At 40.9% G+C, this 19,564-nt stretch overlaps 1 long non-coding RNA gene across 1 annotated transcript in view; it reads right to left on the reverse strand.

Annotated features, from left to right (window-relative positions):
* Positions 1–10,140: 10,140 nt before the first annotated feature.
* Positions 10,141–19,564, reverse strand: part of LOC309379748 — a 140,746-nt gene continuing 131,322 nt past the window's right edge. The window contains exon 2 of the long non-coding RNA XR_014172632.1: positions 10,141–10,348. This is a non-coding gene — a long non-coding RNA (uncharacterized lncRNA). The remainder of the gene's footprint in view (positions 10,349–19,564) is intronic.

Raw genomic sequence — 19,564 nt, forward strand, 5'->3', positions numbered from 1 at the left:
AAAGGAGCAGTTTTTGAGGGAGAGAGTTAGATTGAGCTGGAAGATGAGAGATTGGGTTTGGTTTTGAGGTAGGGCTAAGGTCCGGGTTAAGAGTTATGGTTTGACTGGAGTTGGGCGTTAGGGAGTGAGATAAGGAGAATTGGTTCTGAGTGAAGTTAAACATATAAACTGTGGAGCGTATCCATAGCGAAAGGACAGAGCCTTGCAGCTTGGATAGGGAGACCATGTTGAGGGTCTGGGAAAGGTATACAGCCAGGAATATTCTGTGACTGAACTGTAAAGGTAAAGGTAAAGGTACCCCTGCCCGTACGGGCCAGTTGTGTCCAACTCTAGGGTTGCGTGCTCATCTCGCTCTATAGGCCGTGAGCCGGCGCTGTCTGAAGACACTTCTGGGTCACGTGGCCAGCGTGACGAAGCTGCAGCTGGAGAGCCAGCACCAGCGCCACACACGGAAACGCTGTTTACCTTCCCGCTATATATTATCTACTTGCACTTAGGGGTGCTTTCGAACTGCTAGGTGGGCAGGAGCTGGGACCGAACGATGGGAGCTCACCCTGCCGCAGGGATTCGAACCGCCGACCATGCGATCAGCAAGTCCTAGGCACTGAGGTTTTACCCACAGCGCCACCCGCGTCCCGACGTGACTGAACTGGGAGAGATATAATTCAGGCTACCTGGGTCTCAGAATAGCCAGGAGGGGAGGTACTGAAAACTCCCAAACCAGTAACAAGGAGTGAGGTGATTCCCTGGGTCTGTTACACCATTTAGAAAACCTCAGGTATGGGATTGTTAAGAGGGAACTGAGGAGACGGGCCCCTCGCTCCTGAACCAAAGTATTAAGCTGTGAAGGAAACTGTATGGTGTTGAAAGTATTTAACTGCAATAACTAAGTGACAGAAAGTGAGCTGAGTATTCTATCACCTGTTCTAGAAAGCTGAACATCTAACACCTGAAGTGTAACAATTGATTTTTTTTAGTAACAGAAGTTTAAGATTTAACAGAAGCTTTAAAGATTTAGTAACAGAAGTTTAAGTTTAACACCATAGGCTGTGCCTATAGTGTTGTGTTTACTTTTAACCATGAGGTGGGTGCACCAAATTTCATTGGGGACAGTTAGTAAGAGTGGATCCGCCGCATTATTAATTGGGTGGTATTAAGCTGTGGGTCTGCTATACATGCCAATCCTAATTTCTACCATTTTATGGACATGTTGCTACTTTGCTACTATCTTTCTATTGGGAAAAAAAAACCCCACAAAATAACTAACCCATTTTCTTTCCCACTGAAGGGAACATGCAGCTGTCATTTTCCCAAAAAGCCCCTCAAATTACAAAGCAATGTATGTTAATACCTCAGCTTATTGCAACACACATTACCCTATTCACACATTTATGAAGTTATTCCTCTGTATAGGTTTTACCTTTAAATCCTTCATTTTATGTTAGCATCTCTTTTGCTGTATCCTCCTCAGAGTAGAGCTGTCTTTATTTATTTTGTTCCATTTGGTATCAAACGCGTAGCTGCCACTTAAGAGACTTGCATATACTTTGATTAATAATTGTGATTGAGTTACAATTGTCGAAAACAAATGAACAAAGCGCTTTTAAAAGATGACTCAGCCTCTGCTTCATTCATTTGATGGTTGGCAAAAGCCATTTATTTCCCAGGGGCTCTCATCTTTAATGTAAATGAACCGGTGCCTGGTGTACACAACTTGATCTTCAACTATGGCATACTGGCTATGTGGAAGTTTTTCTTTTGATATTTCTCTCTTTAAATCTGAATTTTACCAACTTTTTCTCCCAACTCTCAGGATGCAAAAAAGAGATCTGATTCCTATTTTAGTGTTTGTTATAAATGTGTATTCTTTGGGGGGCGTATAGGTGCTTAAAATGTGTTTCCCTAGATCAGGGGTCAGCAACCTTTTTCAGCCGTGGGCTGGTTCACCGTCTCTCAGACCATGTGGTGGGCTGAACTCTATTGGGGGGGGGGGGATGAACGAATTCCTATGCCCCACAAATAACCCAGAGTTGCATTTTAAATAAAAGCACACATTCTACTCATGTGAAAACACCAGTCAGGCCCCACAAATAACCCAGAGATGCATTTTAAATAAAATGACACATTCTAATGTAAAAACACGCTGATTCCCGGACTGTCCGTGGGCCGGATTGGCCTAGATACCTCAGTTGGTTAGAGCATGGTGCTGATAATGTCAAGGTAGCAGGTAGCAGATTTGATCCGTGCATGGTACTGCTGCATGTTCCTGCATCTCAGGTCTAAATGATCCTCATGGTCCCTTCCAGCTCTACAATTCTATGATCCCCATGACCTATGACCTCTATGATCTGGGCCTATCAAGCCAGGGAACCATCAACTGTGTAAATTACCTTCACACAGTAAATTATCTCAAATTACCTCAACACTGTGTAAATCACCTTTTCTAGAAAATAGTGTAAGAATCTAAGAGCCTGCTGGATCAGGCCGATGGCCCATCTATTTTTTTTTTAAAGATTTTTATTAAAGTTTCAAAAAAATTATAATAACAAAACAAAACAACACAATAATACAAACAAACAAAAATAAAAACAGGTATAATTTCAATCCCTTATTTTCTTATAACTTACTTCCCTGACTTCCTCATACCTCCCCTTTCTTCTATTCCAATTTCTAATTTATTAATTCAGCAAATCCTTTCCCTTATTTTCCATTTAATTTTTAGTCTCTCTTTTTCTTTTTTACTTATCCATTGCAGCTGGAAACCACATACTTTCTAAACCAACGTCATTCTAACATTCATTAATTTTGCAGTATTTCTTAAGATAGTCCTTGAATTTCTTCCAATCTTCTTCCGCTGTCTCTCTCCCCTGGTCTCGGATTCTGCCAGTCATTTCTGCCATTCCCATATAGTCCATCACCTTCATCTGCCAATTCTCCCAAGGTGGGTAGATCTTGTGTCTTCCAATACTTTGCGATGAGTATTCTTGCTGCTGTTGTAGCGTACATAAAGAATGTTCTATCCTTCTTTGGCACCAACTGGCCGACCATACCCAAGAGAAAGGCCTCTGGTTTCTTCAGGAAGGTATATTTAAATACCTTTTTCAGTTAATTATATATCATTTCCCAGAAAGCCTTAATCTTTGGGCACGTCCACCAAAGGTGAAATAATGTACCTTCATTTTCTTTACATTTCCAACATTTATTATCAGGCAAGTGGTAAATTTTTGTTGTTGTTTTTTAAAATAATTTTTATTCATTTTTCAAACACATAATAAAAAACAAACAAAACACAAAACAAAAACATACAAAACATTTAAACATGTATAATTTCATAATCTTATTTTCATACACCTTCTTTCCTCCGACTTCCCCGTACCTCCCTTTCGCTGCATCCTTATTTTGCAATTCTTTAGCAACCCTTTAGTCAATTTATCTATTAGTTCCCTTTCATTAAATTTCCTTAAATTTATTAGTTACAGCTGTAATTCTCTACTTCTTACCCCTTGACATCTTAACACTCTTCAATTTTACAACAATTTTTGAGATATATTTTAAATTTCTTCCAATCTTCTTCCACTGTCTCTTTCCCCTGGTCGCGAATTCTGCCGGTCATCTCTGCCAGTCCCATGAAGTCCATCACCTTTGTCTGCCATTCTTCCAGAGTAGGTAGTTCTTGCATCTTCCAATACTTTGCCAGGAGAATTCTTGCTGCTGTGGTAGTGTACATAAAAAAGGTCCTATCCTTCTTTTGCATCAATTGGCCAACCATGCCCAGGAGAAAAGCCTCAGGTTTCTTAGGAAAAGTCCACTTAAGGACTTTCTTAATTTCATTATAGATCATTTCCCAATAGGCTTTAATCTTCGGGCAGGTCCACCAAAGGTGGTAAAAGGTACCTTCAGTCTCATTACATTTCCAGCATTTATTATTGGGCAGATGATAAATTTTTGCAAGCTTGACTGGGGTCATGTACCACCTATAGATCATTTTCATTATGTTTTCTTTTAAGGCATTGCATGCCGTGAATTTAACACCAGTGGTCCATAACTGTTCCCAGTCAGCAAACATAATGTCATGACCGATATCTTGTGCCCATTTAATCATAGCTGATTTCACCGTTTCATCCTGTGTATTCCATTTCAACAGCAAGTTATACATTCTTGACATATTTTTTGTATTGGATTCTAACAATTCTGTTTCTAATTTTGACCTCTCCTTCTGAAATCCTATTTTCCTGTCCTGCTTAAATGTCTCATTTATCTGATGGTAATGCAACCAATCTCGGACTTTGGACTTTAATTTCTCATAACTCTGAAGTTTAAGCTTCTCACCATCTTGTTCTAGAATTTCACAGTATTTTGGCCATTTAGAGTCCATATTAAGTTTTTTTACCGCCTTAGCTTCCATTGGTGACAATCACCTGGGAGTTTTACTTTCCAACAAATCTTTATATCTAATCCAAACATTGTATAATGCTTTCCTGACAATATGGTTTTTAAAACTTTTATACACCTTTGCCTTGTCGTACCATAAATATGCGTGCCAACCAAAGTTATTATCATACCCCTCCAAATCCAAAATGTCTGTGTCTTCAAGAAGTAACCAGTGTTTCAACCAGCAAAAAGCTGCTGATTCATAATAGAGTCTTAAGTCCGGCAGGGCAAAGCCCCCTCTATCTTTTGCATCAGTTAAAATCTTAAATTTTATTCTGGGCTTTTTGCCCTGCCAGACAAATTTGGATATGTCTTTCTGCCACTTCTTGAAACAGTCCATCTTGTCCAAAATCTGTAACGTCTGAAATAAGAATAACATTCTCGGCAATACATTCATCTTAATAACAGCAATTCGGCCTAACAAGGAAAGTCTCAACCAACTGGCCAACCATACCCAAGAGAAAGGCCTCTGGTTTCTTCAGGAAGGTATATTTAAATACCTTTTTCAGTTAATTATATATCATTTCCCAGAAAGCCTTAATCTTTGGGCACGTCCACCAAAGGTGAAAGAATGTACCTTCATTTTCTTTACATTTCCAACATTTATTATCAGGCAAGTGGTAAATTTTTGCAAGCTTGACTGGTGTCATGTACCACCTATAAATCATTTTCATAATATTTTCTCTTAGGGCATTACATGCCGTAAATTTCATCCCGGTGGTCCACAACTTTTCCCAGTCAGCAAACATAATGTTATGACCAATGTCTTGTGCCCACTTAATCATGGCTGATTTCACCGTTTCATCCTGCGTATTCCATTTCAACAGCAAATTATACATTTTTGACAAATTTTTAGTATTGGATTCTAACAATTCTGTTTCCAATTTTGATTTTTCCACCTGGAAGCCAAGGCCGATGGCCCATCTAAGCCAGCATCCTGTTCTTACATTGACCAACCAGATGCTTGGAAAACTTTGCAAGCAGGACTTGAGGCCAGTTTCTAGCAACTGCAGTTTCCAGCAACTGATATTCAGAGGGATACTGCCTCTGAGTAGCATCCATGAATATAATATTAAGTAAAGGTAAAGGGGCCCCTGACAATTAGGTCCAGTCGTGACCTACTCTGGGGTTGCGGCGCTCACCTTACTTTATTGACCGAGGGAGCCGGTGTACAGCTTCCAGGTCATGTAGCCGGCATGACTAAGCTGCTTCTGGAGAACCAGAGCAGCACACAGAAATGCCGTTTACCTTCCCGCTGGAGTGGTACCTATTTATCTACTTGCACTTTGATGTGCTTTCGAACTGCTAGGTAGGCAGGTGCTGGGATCAAACAAAGGGAGCTCACCCCATTGAGGGGATTCGAACCGCTGACCTTCTGATCAGCAAGCCCTAGGCTCTGTGCTACACCACTGATTATACAATGGACTCAAGGTACATTTAGACTAGCACATATTTCGGTGTGAGATGGAAAGAACAGAAAGAGGGGGGTGTTGTACTTTCTTGCCTTGTGTGATATACACATGAATGAGGGAAAGGTGAGAAGGAAAACAATTAAACAAAGCCCTTCAGATGATAAACAAGAGGTCAAACATCAGATCGCAGAGGCAGCATGTGTGCATGTGTGTGTGTAACTTACTTCTTATGTAGGGGTAATGTTACAGGTCATCGTGCGTATAAGCAAAAATGCGCAAAGTCAGGAACCCCCAGAACCACCACCACCCCCATCCATAAGATGGAGGGCTGCTAACCCAACTTTGGGAAGGCTGTGTGAGGGCCAGAGCTCTTGTGCTGTCTTCTCAATAGGTTGCAAGTTACCGGTATATGAAATAAACATGGAAGTGGATCACAGGGAAAAATACTTTCCGATATGGGCAGGGGGTAGATTCATTCCAATCAACCTGATTGTCAGTGCTATTTTTCTATTTAAAAAAAGAGGTGCCAAAACTCACCATGAAAGCAGATTTTGCAGGTGCTCTCTTTGTAACTCTTCAAAAAAGGGGGCGGGGGAGAGAAGGATGGATAGACCTGTGATTGAACACTACAAACTTTACACAGTAGACACTTAACCTGGTCCATTCACTTCCAGTTTCAGATTATTTTTCAACAGACAACTGTTAAATATAGCAATACTCTCAACATCACAGTGACTCATAGGCCTGGTTTATATATCTCAACTGTTAGGCTGGTGGTATGGGTCTCCAGATCCAGATGGTATTTACATTTAAGATAAATTAATATGCACTATTTAGAACAAAATAAAAAAGGGATTTTTAAAAAAGATTTAATGGCTGTGTTTAACATCTGGCAAATGTTGTTTTCCTTCTTCTCCCTTTTTTGAATCTTGTAAAAGTCTGATAATCTGTCTATATGCTTGGAATAGTCAGGTTTTTGGTCATGTATTTTAGGTAAAAGTATGGATGGTTAAGTCCAGTTAAAGGCGACAATGGGGTGCGGTACTCATCTCGCTTTCAGGCTGAGGGAGCCAGCATTTGTCCACAGAAAGCTTTCCAGGTCATGTAGCCAGCAGGACTAGACCACTTCTGGTGCAACGGGACACCGTGACAGAAGCCAGAGTGCACGGAAACGCTGTTTACCTACCCGCTGCAATGGTACCTATTGATCTACTTGCATGGGTGTGCTTTCAAACTGCTAGGTTGGCAGGAGCTGGGACAGACCAATGGGAGCTCACTCCATCACAGGGATTCGAACCGCTGACCTTCCGATTGGCAAGCCCAAGAGGCTCACTGGTTTTACACCACCACTCTCTCAATTTCCAGGAACAATAATACAGTGGTACCTCAGGTTAAGTACTTAATTTCCAGAGGTCTGTTCTTAACCTGAAACTGTTCTTAACTTGAAGCACCACTTTAGCTAATGGAGCCTCCCGCAGCCACCATGCCACCACCATGCGATTTCTGTTCTCATCCTGAAGCAAAGTTCTGAACCCGAGGTACTATTTCTGGGTTAGCGGAGTATGTAACCTGAAGCGTATGTAACCTGAAGCATATGTAACCCGAGGTACCACTGTACTGCTGTGGGAAGGAGCTATATCACCATGATCTCATGAGGTTTCTGATATTTCCAGAGCAACACAGGGAGGACTCAGCACTGCGGATGGTAATGCTCCTTAGAATGCAAGTATATAAGGGAAGAGAAGCATTTGTGCCAGAATATTGGCACTGTCAGGGAATGTTCTGTGTTATTCAGTTGAAATCAATGAGCATATCTGCCTTTACCAAATGGTGTGTTTTTTGCCATTTAACACATTTTGTTCTGACACTGGCCAAAGTGACCTCTTCACTTTAGCATTTGGAGTCTTTGCAGAAGCAAAGTTTGATTTAGTCTAATTTTCTTCCCAGCTTGGCACTTTCTTCTACTATCATGCCTCTGTCCCATTAATTTAACTTTGCCCACCTCCCCTGCAGGAGTTTCATTTAAGCCTTAGATTTGAACGGGCGAATCAATACGAGCACATATTCCATTTCTACCAGTTTTTAACAAGAGCTGTCTGCGAAAGTTAAACATCCTAGCAATTTGCTCCAACAAGCTCTTAAAAGGTTAAACACTGCTCTGAAATCCCTCTCCACCCCCCCCATCCTCTTATTAAGCCAAGTTGTCATCAGCTTTCAGAATAAGCCCACAAAGAGGGAGACGGGCTTAAATTTAGCAATCTATTACAATTAGTAGTTCAGTTACTATGGCTGTGATGGCGAGTTGCGAACCAAACATCCATCATCCTATTTATTAGCAGCCACCATTATACCGCTTGCATCACATACATACACTTACTGCAGATGGGGCCTCTCATTTCTAAAATGTTGCTATATTCCTCTATTGATCTTTTTTAAAAAAAAAAATCTGCAAAAATCTCTTCACAGAAGTTTTGTTTGCAGATGCTCAATTCCCATCTCCTGCAAACTGCTCCACATATATCAATCTGTGCATTATCATCTTCATTGCTTGTAAGCCAGACAGATGGACAGGGTATAAATAATTATAGAATCAGATATATAGATAGATAGATAGATGATAGATAGATAGATAGATGATGATAGATAGATATAGATAGATAGATAGATGATAGATAGATAGATGATAGATGATAGATAGATAGATAGATAGATAGATAGATAGATAGATAGATAGATATAGATAGATAGATAGATGATAGATAGATAGATAGATAGATAGATAGATAGATAGATAGATAGATAGATAGATAGATGATAGATAGATAGATGATAGATAGATATAGATAGATGATAGATGATAGATGATAGATAGATAGATAGATGATAGATAGATAGATAGATAGATAGATAGATGATAGATAGATAGATAGATAGATAGAGATAGATATAGATAGATAGATGATAGATAGATAGATAGATAGATAGATAGATGATAGATAGATATAGATAGATGATAGATAGATGATAGATGATAGATAGATGATAGATAGATGATAGATAGATAGATAGATAGATAGATGATAGATAGATAGATAGATAGATAGATAGATAGATAGATAGATAGATGATAGATAGATAGATAGATGATAGATAGATAGATAGATAGATAGATAGATATAGATATAGATAGATAGATAGATAGATAGATAGATAGATGATAGATAGATAGATAGATATAGATATAGATAGATAGATAGATAGATAGATAGATAGATAGATGATAGATGATAGATAGATGATAGATAGATAGATAGATAGATAGATAGATAGATAGATGATAGATAGATAGATATAGATATAGATAGATAGATAGATAGATAGATGATAGATAGATAGATAGATAGATAGATAGATAGATAGATAGATAGATATAGATAGATAGATAGATAGATAGATGATAGATAGATAGATATAGATGATCGATAGATAGATAGATATAGATAGATAGATATAGATAGATAGATAGATAGATAGATAGATAGATAGATAGATAGATAGATAGATGATAGATGATAGATAGATAGATAGATAGATAGATAGATAGATAGATAGATAGATAGATAGATAGATAGATGATTGATAGATAGATGATAGATAGATAGATAGATGATAGATAGATAGATAGATAGATAGATAGATAGATAGATAGATAGATAGATAGATAGAGTGGTACCTCGAGTTACATACACTTCAGGTTACAGACTCCGCCTACCCAGAAATAGTGCTTCAGGTCATGAACTTTGCTTCAGGATGAGAACAGAAATCATGCTCTGGCGGCGCAGCAGCAGCGGGAGGCCCCATTAGCTAAAGTGGTCTTCAGGTTAAGAACAGTTTCAGGTTAAGTACAGACCTCCGGAACGAATTAAGAACTTAACCCGAGGTACCACTGTAGATAGATAGATAATTTATTACAGTCAGAGACCAGCTTATAAAACACACTTGGGGGTACAATCCCAGAAGGAAAACAAACATTTAAAACAATGTACACCAATAAATTTAAAATTTATAAATGCGAAAAACGTATAGACACGTAAAACTTTGAGATAAGCTACTGCAGAGTAATGACCCAGAGTCACCCATAGAACCGAGTTTGGGGATTTTCTTAACAAACTAGTTTGAGTCGGGGGATGGTCTGCGCCTACTGATCTTTATACAGAATCTGGCGACCATCCGGGTCGTCTTTGTTGGTGAAAAGCAGAAGCGTCCCGTGCACAGCGGAAGGATGAGGAGTACGTACTACATACTCTATATTGCTTTATTTACAGTTCAAAGCTGGTATGTTACAGAAAAACATCTTGCCTCTGCCGGAGCAGAAAATGCATCCTCTCTCCTCTAAAGCACGGAGAGAATCACAAAGTGAAACTGCAAAGAACAGTGAAAAACAGGAAACCAGTGTACGTCACATCCAGTCTCCCTTTCCCGTGAGAAACTCCAACAGCAATTGACTATGGAATGTAAACACTTGTCTTGTGACAAGCACTTTCGCTGCACAGTGAAAGAGAGCAGAAACCAACATCCTCCCCCTTTCTGTGAACATCACTGGGCAGCGTGTTCGTACAATATCAGTACAAACCCAACTTCTGCACATAGGTACAGTGTTGATCCCTTGATACAATCTTGGACAATACATCAGCAGGAATTTCATTACCTGGCATATAGGACACCGTTACGAGTCCCTTTTCAATACGTTCCCTAGCATGTTGCAACTTCAATTGCAAGTGCTTCGTGCTTTGCTTACAATCTTCAGAATTCAGCAAAGCCAAACATGCTTTGTTGTCCTGGTAAACCTGGATTGGACATTTGACAGGAATTTTCATGTCTTTGCACAATTGTAACAACCATTCACAATCCTTAAGTGAATAAGACAGTGCATCCAGTTCAGCTTCACAAGTACTTAAGCTAACTGTTGTTTGCTTCTTGCATGACCAATCAAATAGACCCTGATTGTACATATAGCAAACTCCAGACGTACTTTTCCTGTCTGTAGCGTCACTTCCAAAACTTGCATCTGCAAATATCTCAAGACCACCAGACTTCTGATTGTTAAATCTTAGTCTGTAATGTATAGTGCCTTTCAAATAGCGCGCTATCCGTTTCAGAGCTTTCCAATCCTTAACAGTAGGATTGTTGACTTGTCTGCTTAGCAAATTACAGCTAACAGCAATGTCAGGTCTTGAACATCTGGCAATGAAGTTTAGCTTGCCTAGCACACTTCTGTACAGTGTAGTGTCAGAAAATGCTTCTTCAGTGTCATCTACCTGATAACCTGTTGTCATCGGTGTGTCTACAGGGTTAGCATCCATCAGGTTTAGTTTGCTTAACACATCAGCAATTTTCCTTGACTGGTGTACTAGAATGTTACCATCTTGATCTCTCTCTATTTCAAGAGATAGGTAGTTGTTTACCTCACCAAGATCTTTCATGTCAAAGTGCTCTTTCAGTTGAGCTAGGGCGTTATTGTACATTGTGACATCTTTCCAAAAGAATAACAGATCATCAACATAAAACAAACAGTACAGTTTCTTTTGCCCCTCCTCTTTGACAAATACACATGGATCAGCTTTCCCTTGCTGAAAACCTAGAGAAAATAATACTTCAGTGAGTTTTGTGTGCCAACACCGTGCACTTTGTTTGAGACCATAAAGGGACTTTTTCAGAGCACAAACAAATCCCTGTTTTACCTGTACGCCATCAGGTGGAAGCATATAAAGTGATTCATCTAGAGATCCGTACAGAAAAGCTGTATTCACATCATGGTGACTAATGTGTAGATTCTCCTCTGCAGCTAGCTTGAGCATAAGCCTAATGCTTTCATACCTCACTGTGGGTGAGTAGGTCTCGTGATAATCTTCACCTGGTACCTGTGCAAAACCTCTGGCTACCAATCTGGCTTTGTGTCTGACTATCTTGCCATTTTGATCAGTCTTCGCTTTGAAGACCCATTTGCTTCCAAGCAGTTTCATTCCTGGAACTACTGGAACTAGGTCCCATGTTTTGTTCCTTTCCAAGGAATCAAGCTCAGCCTTCATGGCATTTAACCATGGCTCAGCTTCCTTTGAATCCAAATCCTGGATTTCTTGGAAACTTGAAGCTTCAAATACCTTCTTGGAGCTTTTAACAGCTGTCACTGCTATCTTTGCAAACTCATCAGCAAATCTCTTTGGAGGTCTGCCTTTTGTGGCTCTCTGTGACCTACGAATTAGCCTTAAGTCCTCAACACTCTCCTCTTCCTTCTTAGGAGAAAAGTGGCCTATTGTGAACAATGGTTCTTCCAATTCTTGATCAGAGCTTTCAGAGGGTCGCATAGAGGCTTTCGCACTCTTGAAATCCTCTGAATCACCCGATTCAGTTTCAGACTCAGAATCAGAACCTTCATCAGTGGGTGTGGGTTGTTGCGGTTGCTTTTGACTATCCTCAGTCTCATCACTGTCATCAGGATAACATTGGAAAATTCCCACATTCTCCCCCCACTTGGCATTGTACTCAACACTTCTTGTGAGCTTGATTGTCTTAGAGTCAGTCATCATTATTCTGTAAGACCCTTTCTGATAACCTAGAAAGATACCATGCAATCCACGCTTGTCTAACTTGGAGTTTTGTGGTGAGTGAACCCACATGTCAGAACCAAAAATTTTCATGTGTTTGATGTATGGTTTCTTGCCAAACATCTTCTCATAGGGGGTACAACCAATCGCTGAAGATAACCTGCGATTGTAACTGTAAACAAAACACGAGAGAGATTCGGCCCAATAACTCTCTGGAAGATTTGCATCATGCAGCAAGGTTTTTAACCCTTGAAGCAATGTCTGATTTGCCCGTTCCGCAAGTCCATTCTGCCATGGCGAGCGAGGACTAGACAAATCGTGTTGAATTCCTTTCTCAGTCAGAAAAGCTTCAAACTGCTGAGAAGTGAATTCTCCCCCGCGATCAGAGAAAAGAGTCTTTATCTTCTTACCATGCACATTTTCCAACCAAGCACAGAATTCCTTGAACCTTGGAAAAGCCTCTGATTTCTGCTTGAGATTGTACACATAAATATATCTGGAAAATGCATCAATGAGAACCATGAAGTACCTATTTCCACCCAAAGAGGGCGCTAGTGGTCCAACCAAATCAGCATGAACAACCTGGTATGGTTCTGTAGCTTGCCTACTAGACACCTTACCTTTCGCAGCCATTTTCACCTTGTTTGCTGCGCATGCCTTGCACTTCATGTGGTACCTGCAGGGTTTAATAGTCATACCTTCAACCAAGGCAGGCATTTTAGATACTGCCTCAAAATGCAAATGACCAAATTTTCTATGAAAATCGTGAATACATTCTGCATGCAAACTTTTGTTAGAACCTGCAATGCAACAAGTGTCATCCTGCACAACATCATCATAATACAAAACAAACAAACGATCAACATATTCAGCATACAACACATAATCATTTTTCTTTGTGATGATGCACCTTTTGTTCTTAAAGGAAACGTCAATTTTCCGCTCATTCAGCTGTCCAACGCTGAGCAGATTATGTTTGGCATCCGGCACATAAAGCACATTCTGTATCGATAAGTCCAAACTGTGAAGAACAACAGTTCCGTAGCCTTTACTGGGAATTGTGTGGTCATCCGCCTGGTGAATTGCACCTTCCTGCGGTGTAAAAGACACGAACAGTCTCTTATCGTTGCACATGTGGTGGGTCGCCGCTGAATCAACAACGAAGAAAGATCTAGACGTCTTCTGGACCTCTGCAACCTTTGGAGTGAAGCGTGAGACCATTGCCTTGTGCTGCGTTGTCCTGGACACCGGACCTTTGCCTTTGCCTCGGCCTTTTCCACGCGATGAGCTTTCGCTGCGCTGCTCTGTCTTGGCCCTGGGATATCTGCATTCCCTCTTCATATGGCCTAGACGTCCACACGAGTAGCATTTCACTGCCTTCAAAGCTTTGGCGCCATCTGGTGGTTCCACTGCACTATGGGATGACGTCTGTGAAGTCTCCCCGTTGCCCATGCAGCTAGCACCCCGGCGATCTGCTTCATTCTGAATTACGGCAGTAACATAGTCCACTGTCAGCTGAGCAGTTGGTTGTACAGCAATCTGAGTTGCAACAGACTCCCAACCTGAACCCAAAGATTGTAGTATCATGAAGGAATACACAGCCTCTGGAAAGTTGAGTCCTCTCTGTTGCAGCTCATGTCTCAGATTCTGCATCTCCATCAGATGTATACGCACATCTCCACCTTCAGCAAGAGCCATATTATGCAGCTTGTTAAAGTAAAACGTAGTGGATCCAGCTTCTGTCCTCAAGTGAGCCTCTCTCAAAGCGTCCCAAATTTCTTTGGCTGAGGTCTTATCACGCAATAGACAGAGCTCTTCTGGGGATACTATCAATGTAAGAGTTCCCCTTGCTTTGGAATCCTTAGCTTCCCATGCATCTGTAACTGGAGCTGGGGGGGTGTCTGTAATAACTTCAAACAGACCCTCTTTCCGCAGAATAGCCTCTGCATACAGAACCCAGTCCGCATAGTTTCTCTTATTGAGCTTAGGAATCCCAAAAGCATCCTGAAGGGCCATCATGACTCTGGCATTCACCATTTCTGCTGCGTTAAATCAGACTGCTTTATACAAGCTCTGTCTGTGCTGCTCTGCTTATCTGCAGCTGCTTCAAACCTCGTTCAAAAGGGCTTTCTCTCTGCTGCCTTAAATCTTGCTGCGTCATTGCTGCAGCTGCTTTATTCCAAAAGCGCTTTTAAAAGTTACTTTCGATTTCCCCAGCATAGGAATTTATGCCTGTGAGCCTTTTGCCTGTGCTTGACAAAACGGCTTTAAAAGTTCAAAGTCCAGCCATAAAGCCATTAATTAGAAGCTGGCAGGCTGCCCGGAGCAGTAGCACATACCTCATCAATCATCTTTACGCGCAGAGCAGATTCTGATCCGATCTGTCCCTCTGCATTCCGATCCTTTGCCGGCACTCCGATTCGACTTCTGGAGCCCATGACCATGTGTTGGTGAAAAGCAGAAGCGTCCCGTGCACAGCGGAAGGATGAGGAGTACGTACTACATACTCTATATTGCTTTATTTACAGTTCAAAGCTGGTATGTTACAGAAAAACATCTTGCCTCTGCCGGAGCAGAAAATGCATCCTCTCTCCTCTAAAGCACGGAGAGAATCACAAAGTGAAACTGCAAAGAACAGTGAAAAACAGGAAACCAGTGTACGTCACATCCACTCTCCCTTTCCCGTGAGAAACTCCAACAGCAATTGACTATGGAATGTAAACACTTGTCTTGTGACAAGCACTTTCGCTGCACAGTGAAAGAGAGCAGAAACCAACAGTCTTATGATCTTTCCCTAACAGGAAAAGGTCGAATTTTTGCTTTTCCGGGAGGTCAGCGAGCCTCACCAGCAGGGGATCAATGGCCTCACTATGTGCCTCTTCATAAAAGGGACATCTAAAGAACAAGTGCTCTGGGCTTCCTATCTCCACCAATGAACAGGCGCAAAGTCTCTGAGCATATGGGACTTTTTTAAAGGATCATTCCAGGACCGGCGAGGGCAGGGCCAAGCTTCTGGAGATAGAATCATATAGTTGGAAGGCATCCCAAGGGTCATTAAGTCCAACCCATTGCAATGCAGGAATCTCAGCTAAAGCATCCATAGCAGGTGGCCATCCAACCTTTGCTAAAAACCTCCAAGGAAGGAGAGCCCACAACCTCCTAAGGGAGACCATTCCATTGTCAAACAAGTCTTACGGTCAGGAAGTTTTTCCTGATGTTTAGTCAGAATCTCCTTTCTTGTAACTTGAAGCCATCGAGTCCTACCCTCCAGAACAGAGGAAAACAAGATTGCTATATTTTCTTGTGACAGCCCTTGAGATATCTGAAAATGGCTTTCATATCTCCTCTCAGTCTCCTCCTTTCCAGGCCAGACATACCTAGCAACTTCAACTGTTCCTCATAAGTCTTGGTTTCCAGGCCCTCGATCATCTTGGGTGCCCTCTTCTCCACATGTTCCAACTTCTCAACATACTTCTTCAATTATGGTGTCCAAAATTATTTATTTATTTATTTATTTATTTATTTATTTATTTATTTATTGTTATTAAGTGCCATACAGGTAATAAAAATTAAGTTAGTTTCTGCCTGCAAGCTTAAAGGTAAAGGGACCCCTGACCGTTAAATCGAGACGACTCTGGAGTTGTAGCGCTCATCTTGCTTTACTGTCCGAGGGAGCCGGCGTTTGTCCACAGATAGCTTCTGGGTCATATGGCCAGCATGACTAAGCCACTTCTGGCAAACCAGAACAGCACACAGAAACACCGTTTACCTTCCCGCCAGAGCGGTACCTATTTATCTACTTGTACTTTGATGTGCTTTTGAACTGCTAGGTTGGCAGGAGCAGGGACCGAGCAACTGAAGCTCACCCCATCGCGGGGATTCGAACCTCCAACCTTCTGATCGGCAAGCCCTAGGCTCTGTAGTTTAACCCACAGTGCCACCTGCAAGCTTACAATATAATAAAAAAATACAAAAGGAAAGAGGAACTGACTGATGCTCTCCCATTTGCCATGATGTTCTTCCTGGGAGGCAGGAGGTACAATGGCCCAGCAATTTTTGGTGACAGAAGGCAATAGATAACTCCCTTGAACTCTGCCAGGGAACTGACAATTGGAGCAGACCTGTGTCAAAACATTATCCAACAGATGTGAACCAAAGCTTCTTGGATTGGACCTTCAGGGTGTTTTTTTTTTAAAAAAAATGCATTCAAGAACCAATGCATTTCACCAAATAACATCCCAAAGTTCTCGTTGCTCTAATTTGTAGTAACTGCATAATAGCTAGTTAGACAAAGTAGAGAACTGAATTTAGCACTTTTCACCACTGGCAAATTCTGTTGGGACAACATAAAGTGATTAAATGGGCACAAGATGTTGGACACAACATTATGTTGGCTGACTGGGAACAGTTATGGACCACAGGTATGAAATTTACGGCATGTAATGCCTTAAGAGAGAATATTATGAAAATGATATACAGGTGGTACATGACACCAGTCAAGCTTGCAAAAATATATCATTTGCCTGATAATAAATGTTGAAAATGTAAAGAGATTGATGGTACATTCTTTCACCTATGGTGGACGTGCCCAAGGATCAAGGCTTTCTGGGAAATGATCTATAATGAAATGAAAAAGGTATTTAAATATACCTTTTTGAAGAAACCAGAGGCCTTTCTCCTGGGCATGGTCGGCCAATTGGTGCCAAAGAAGGACAGAACTTTCTTTATGTATGCAACAACAGCAGCAAGAATACTCATTGCAAAGTATTGGAAGGCACAAGATTTACCCACCAAGGAAGAATGGCAGATGAAGGTGATGAATTACTTGGAATTGACGGAAATGACTGGCAGAATCCGAGACCAAGGAGAAGAATCGGTAGAAGAAGGTTGGAAGAAGTTTAAAGACTATCTACAGAAACATTGCAAAATTAAGGAATGTTAGAAGGATGCTGGAATGAAGTTATGTGGTTTTAGCAGTAATGTTATGTAAAGTATGTAAAGATGGGCTGTCAACAGGTGAGAATGTAAAGCCATAACATATTAAGATAAATGATTAAGATAAAAACAAAGATGGAAAGGATTTGCTGAATTATCTAATTGAACTAGAATACAAAAAAGGAAGGTGTGAGGAGGTCAAGGAAACAAGTAAATGAAAGATAAGCTATGGAAAGATTGATTTGTTTTTAACTGTTTTATTTTTCAGTTTTTTGAAATTTTTTGTTTTATTATTTTCTTTCTTTTTTCTTATGTTTGTAATTTTTTGAAATGTTAATAAATATTATTATAATAATAAAAAATAAAGTGAAATCTCTTTGTAACAGCATGCCATAACTAAAAAGACTGCACTGCATGGACAACAAAGGCATTTCTGAAGGCTTTTTTTGCTCTCAGATAAATTGCATCATGAGTTGTATTTCACTCTAGGAAAATGTTTTATTGGGGGGCACATTTCAAAATCTTTGAAGCTTCTTTAAGGTAAAGGTAAACTGGACCATTAGGTCCAGTTGTGACCGACTCTGGGGTTGCGGTGCTCATCTCGCTTTATTGGCCGAGGGAGCCGGCGTACAGCTTCCGGATCATGTGGCCAGCATGACGAAGCCGCTTCTGGTGAACCAGAGCAGCGCATGGAAACGCCGTTTACCTTCCTTCTGGAGCAGTACCTATTTATTTACTTGCACTTTGACGAGCTTTCGAACTGCTAGGTTAGCAGGAACAAGGACCGAGCAACAGGAGCTCACCCCATCGTGGGGATTCGAACCGCCGACCTTCCAATCGGCAAGCCCAGGCTCTGTGGTTAAGACCACTGCGCCACCCACATCCTTGGAAGCATGAAACATCAATTTCACAGAATAAAAAGAGGTGATGCTAATAATCCCCTCAAATAAACACAGGCGAAACAGCTACACCCACAAAAAAGCAGATAAAAGCAAGAAACCTCTGCTCAAGTTCCCCCCCCCCAAAAAAGGAAGGGGCAAGGGTCTTGAGAGGAGGTGTCCGAGACACTACATTGGGGACCCTAGCTCTAGGGCATACAACTTAACGTATTTTGTAGTCTTTATCTCAACTGTAAAAATGCTTGCTATTTGTTGCACAAGTTCATTTTAACCAGGATCACACAAAAAGCCTCCAAGTATTACAAGAAGACAAGTATCAACAGAAAACACAACTCCTGTTCATGAATGCAGGACCATAGTACAACTTGTTGTAACTGGGGGTCGAAAAGCCAGCTGGCTCAGCCCCAGCTGGAGCGTCTCTCCTCTTCTCAGCTTTTCCGCTGCGGAGATGCATCAACCTCTGCTCTGACATGCATCTGTGACTCAAGCTTGCAGGCTTGAGCACACATTACTTAGCAGTGTAAACTGCGCAACAGAAGAGGCTTGAGGCTGTAGACACATACTAAACTATGCATTTATTACACATAAATCAGGACAAAGAAAACGTGGCATCTCACCTTGCCGTCTTCTTGGAGACTGAAAAGCAAATCAATACAGAGCGAAAGTTCCGCTCATGCCAGCAATCTGTGCTGGAATGTAAACAGACATGTGACATGCAACAATCCACATATCTGCAGCAAAAGGTGGAATGGAATCCCAACACAACTTCCTGGACCAGGGTCTATGTGCAGTAGTCTTCTCAAGAAATAGCAGGATTCAGTAAGGACACTAAGATGCAGAACTGTTGAGTAAATGGATTTTGCTAGGAAGGCTGAATCCATTCTGCAAAAGTACACATCTTTTTTTTATTCCATTGTATAACTAGCATTTTTAAAAAATTAGTATTAAACCCAGTATGATCCCAAGATGCTGCAAACAGAAAGCATGAGTTTTCTTTTATTAAGTCAACCTTCAATTCCATCTTCCACTTACAATCTACCCTAGGATAGCAAAAACTCTTGGTTTCACATTGCGCATTATAATGCTCCCCACGTAGGTGGCAATAAAACAGTGGATGCACAACCTGGTGTGGCACATTCCTTAATTATGGACTTTAATCAGCGCTTCACTCAGTAATAAGTAATTCTACAGTCCTTCCATGCAAATAATCTAAGAAGCAAAAACATTCCATTCAATCTGGCATGAGTGAAGAGAAACCAAATAAACACTCCAGAAGAAGAAA

The sequence above is a fragment of the Podarcis melisellensis genome (genome assembly GCF_964234715.1).
Source record: "Podarcis melisellensis genome assembly, chromosome: 10".
Lineage (NCBI taxonomy): Eukaryota > Metazoa > Chordata > Lepidosauria > Squamata > Lacertidae > Podarcis > Podarcis melisellensis.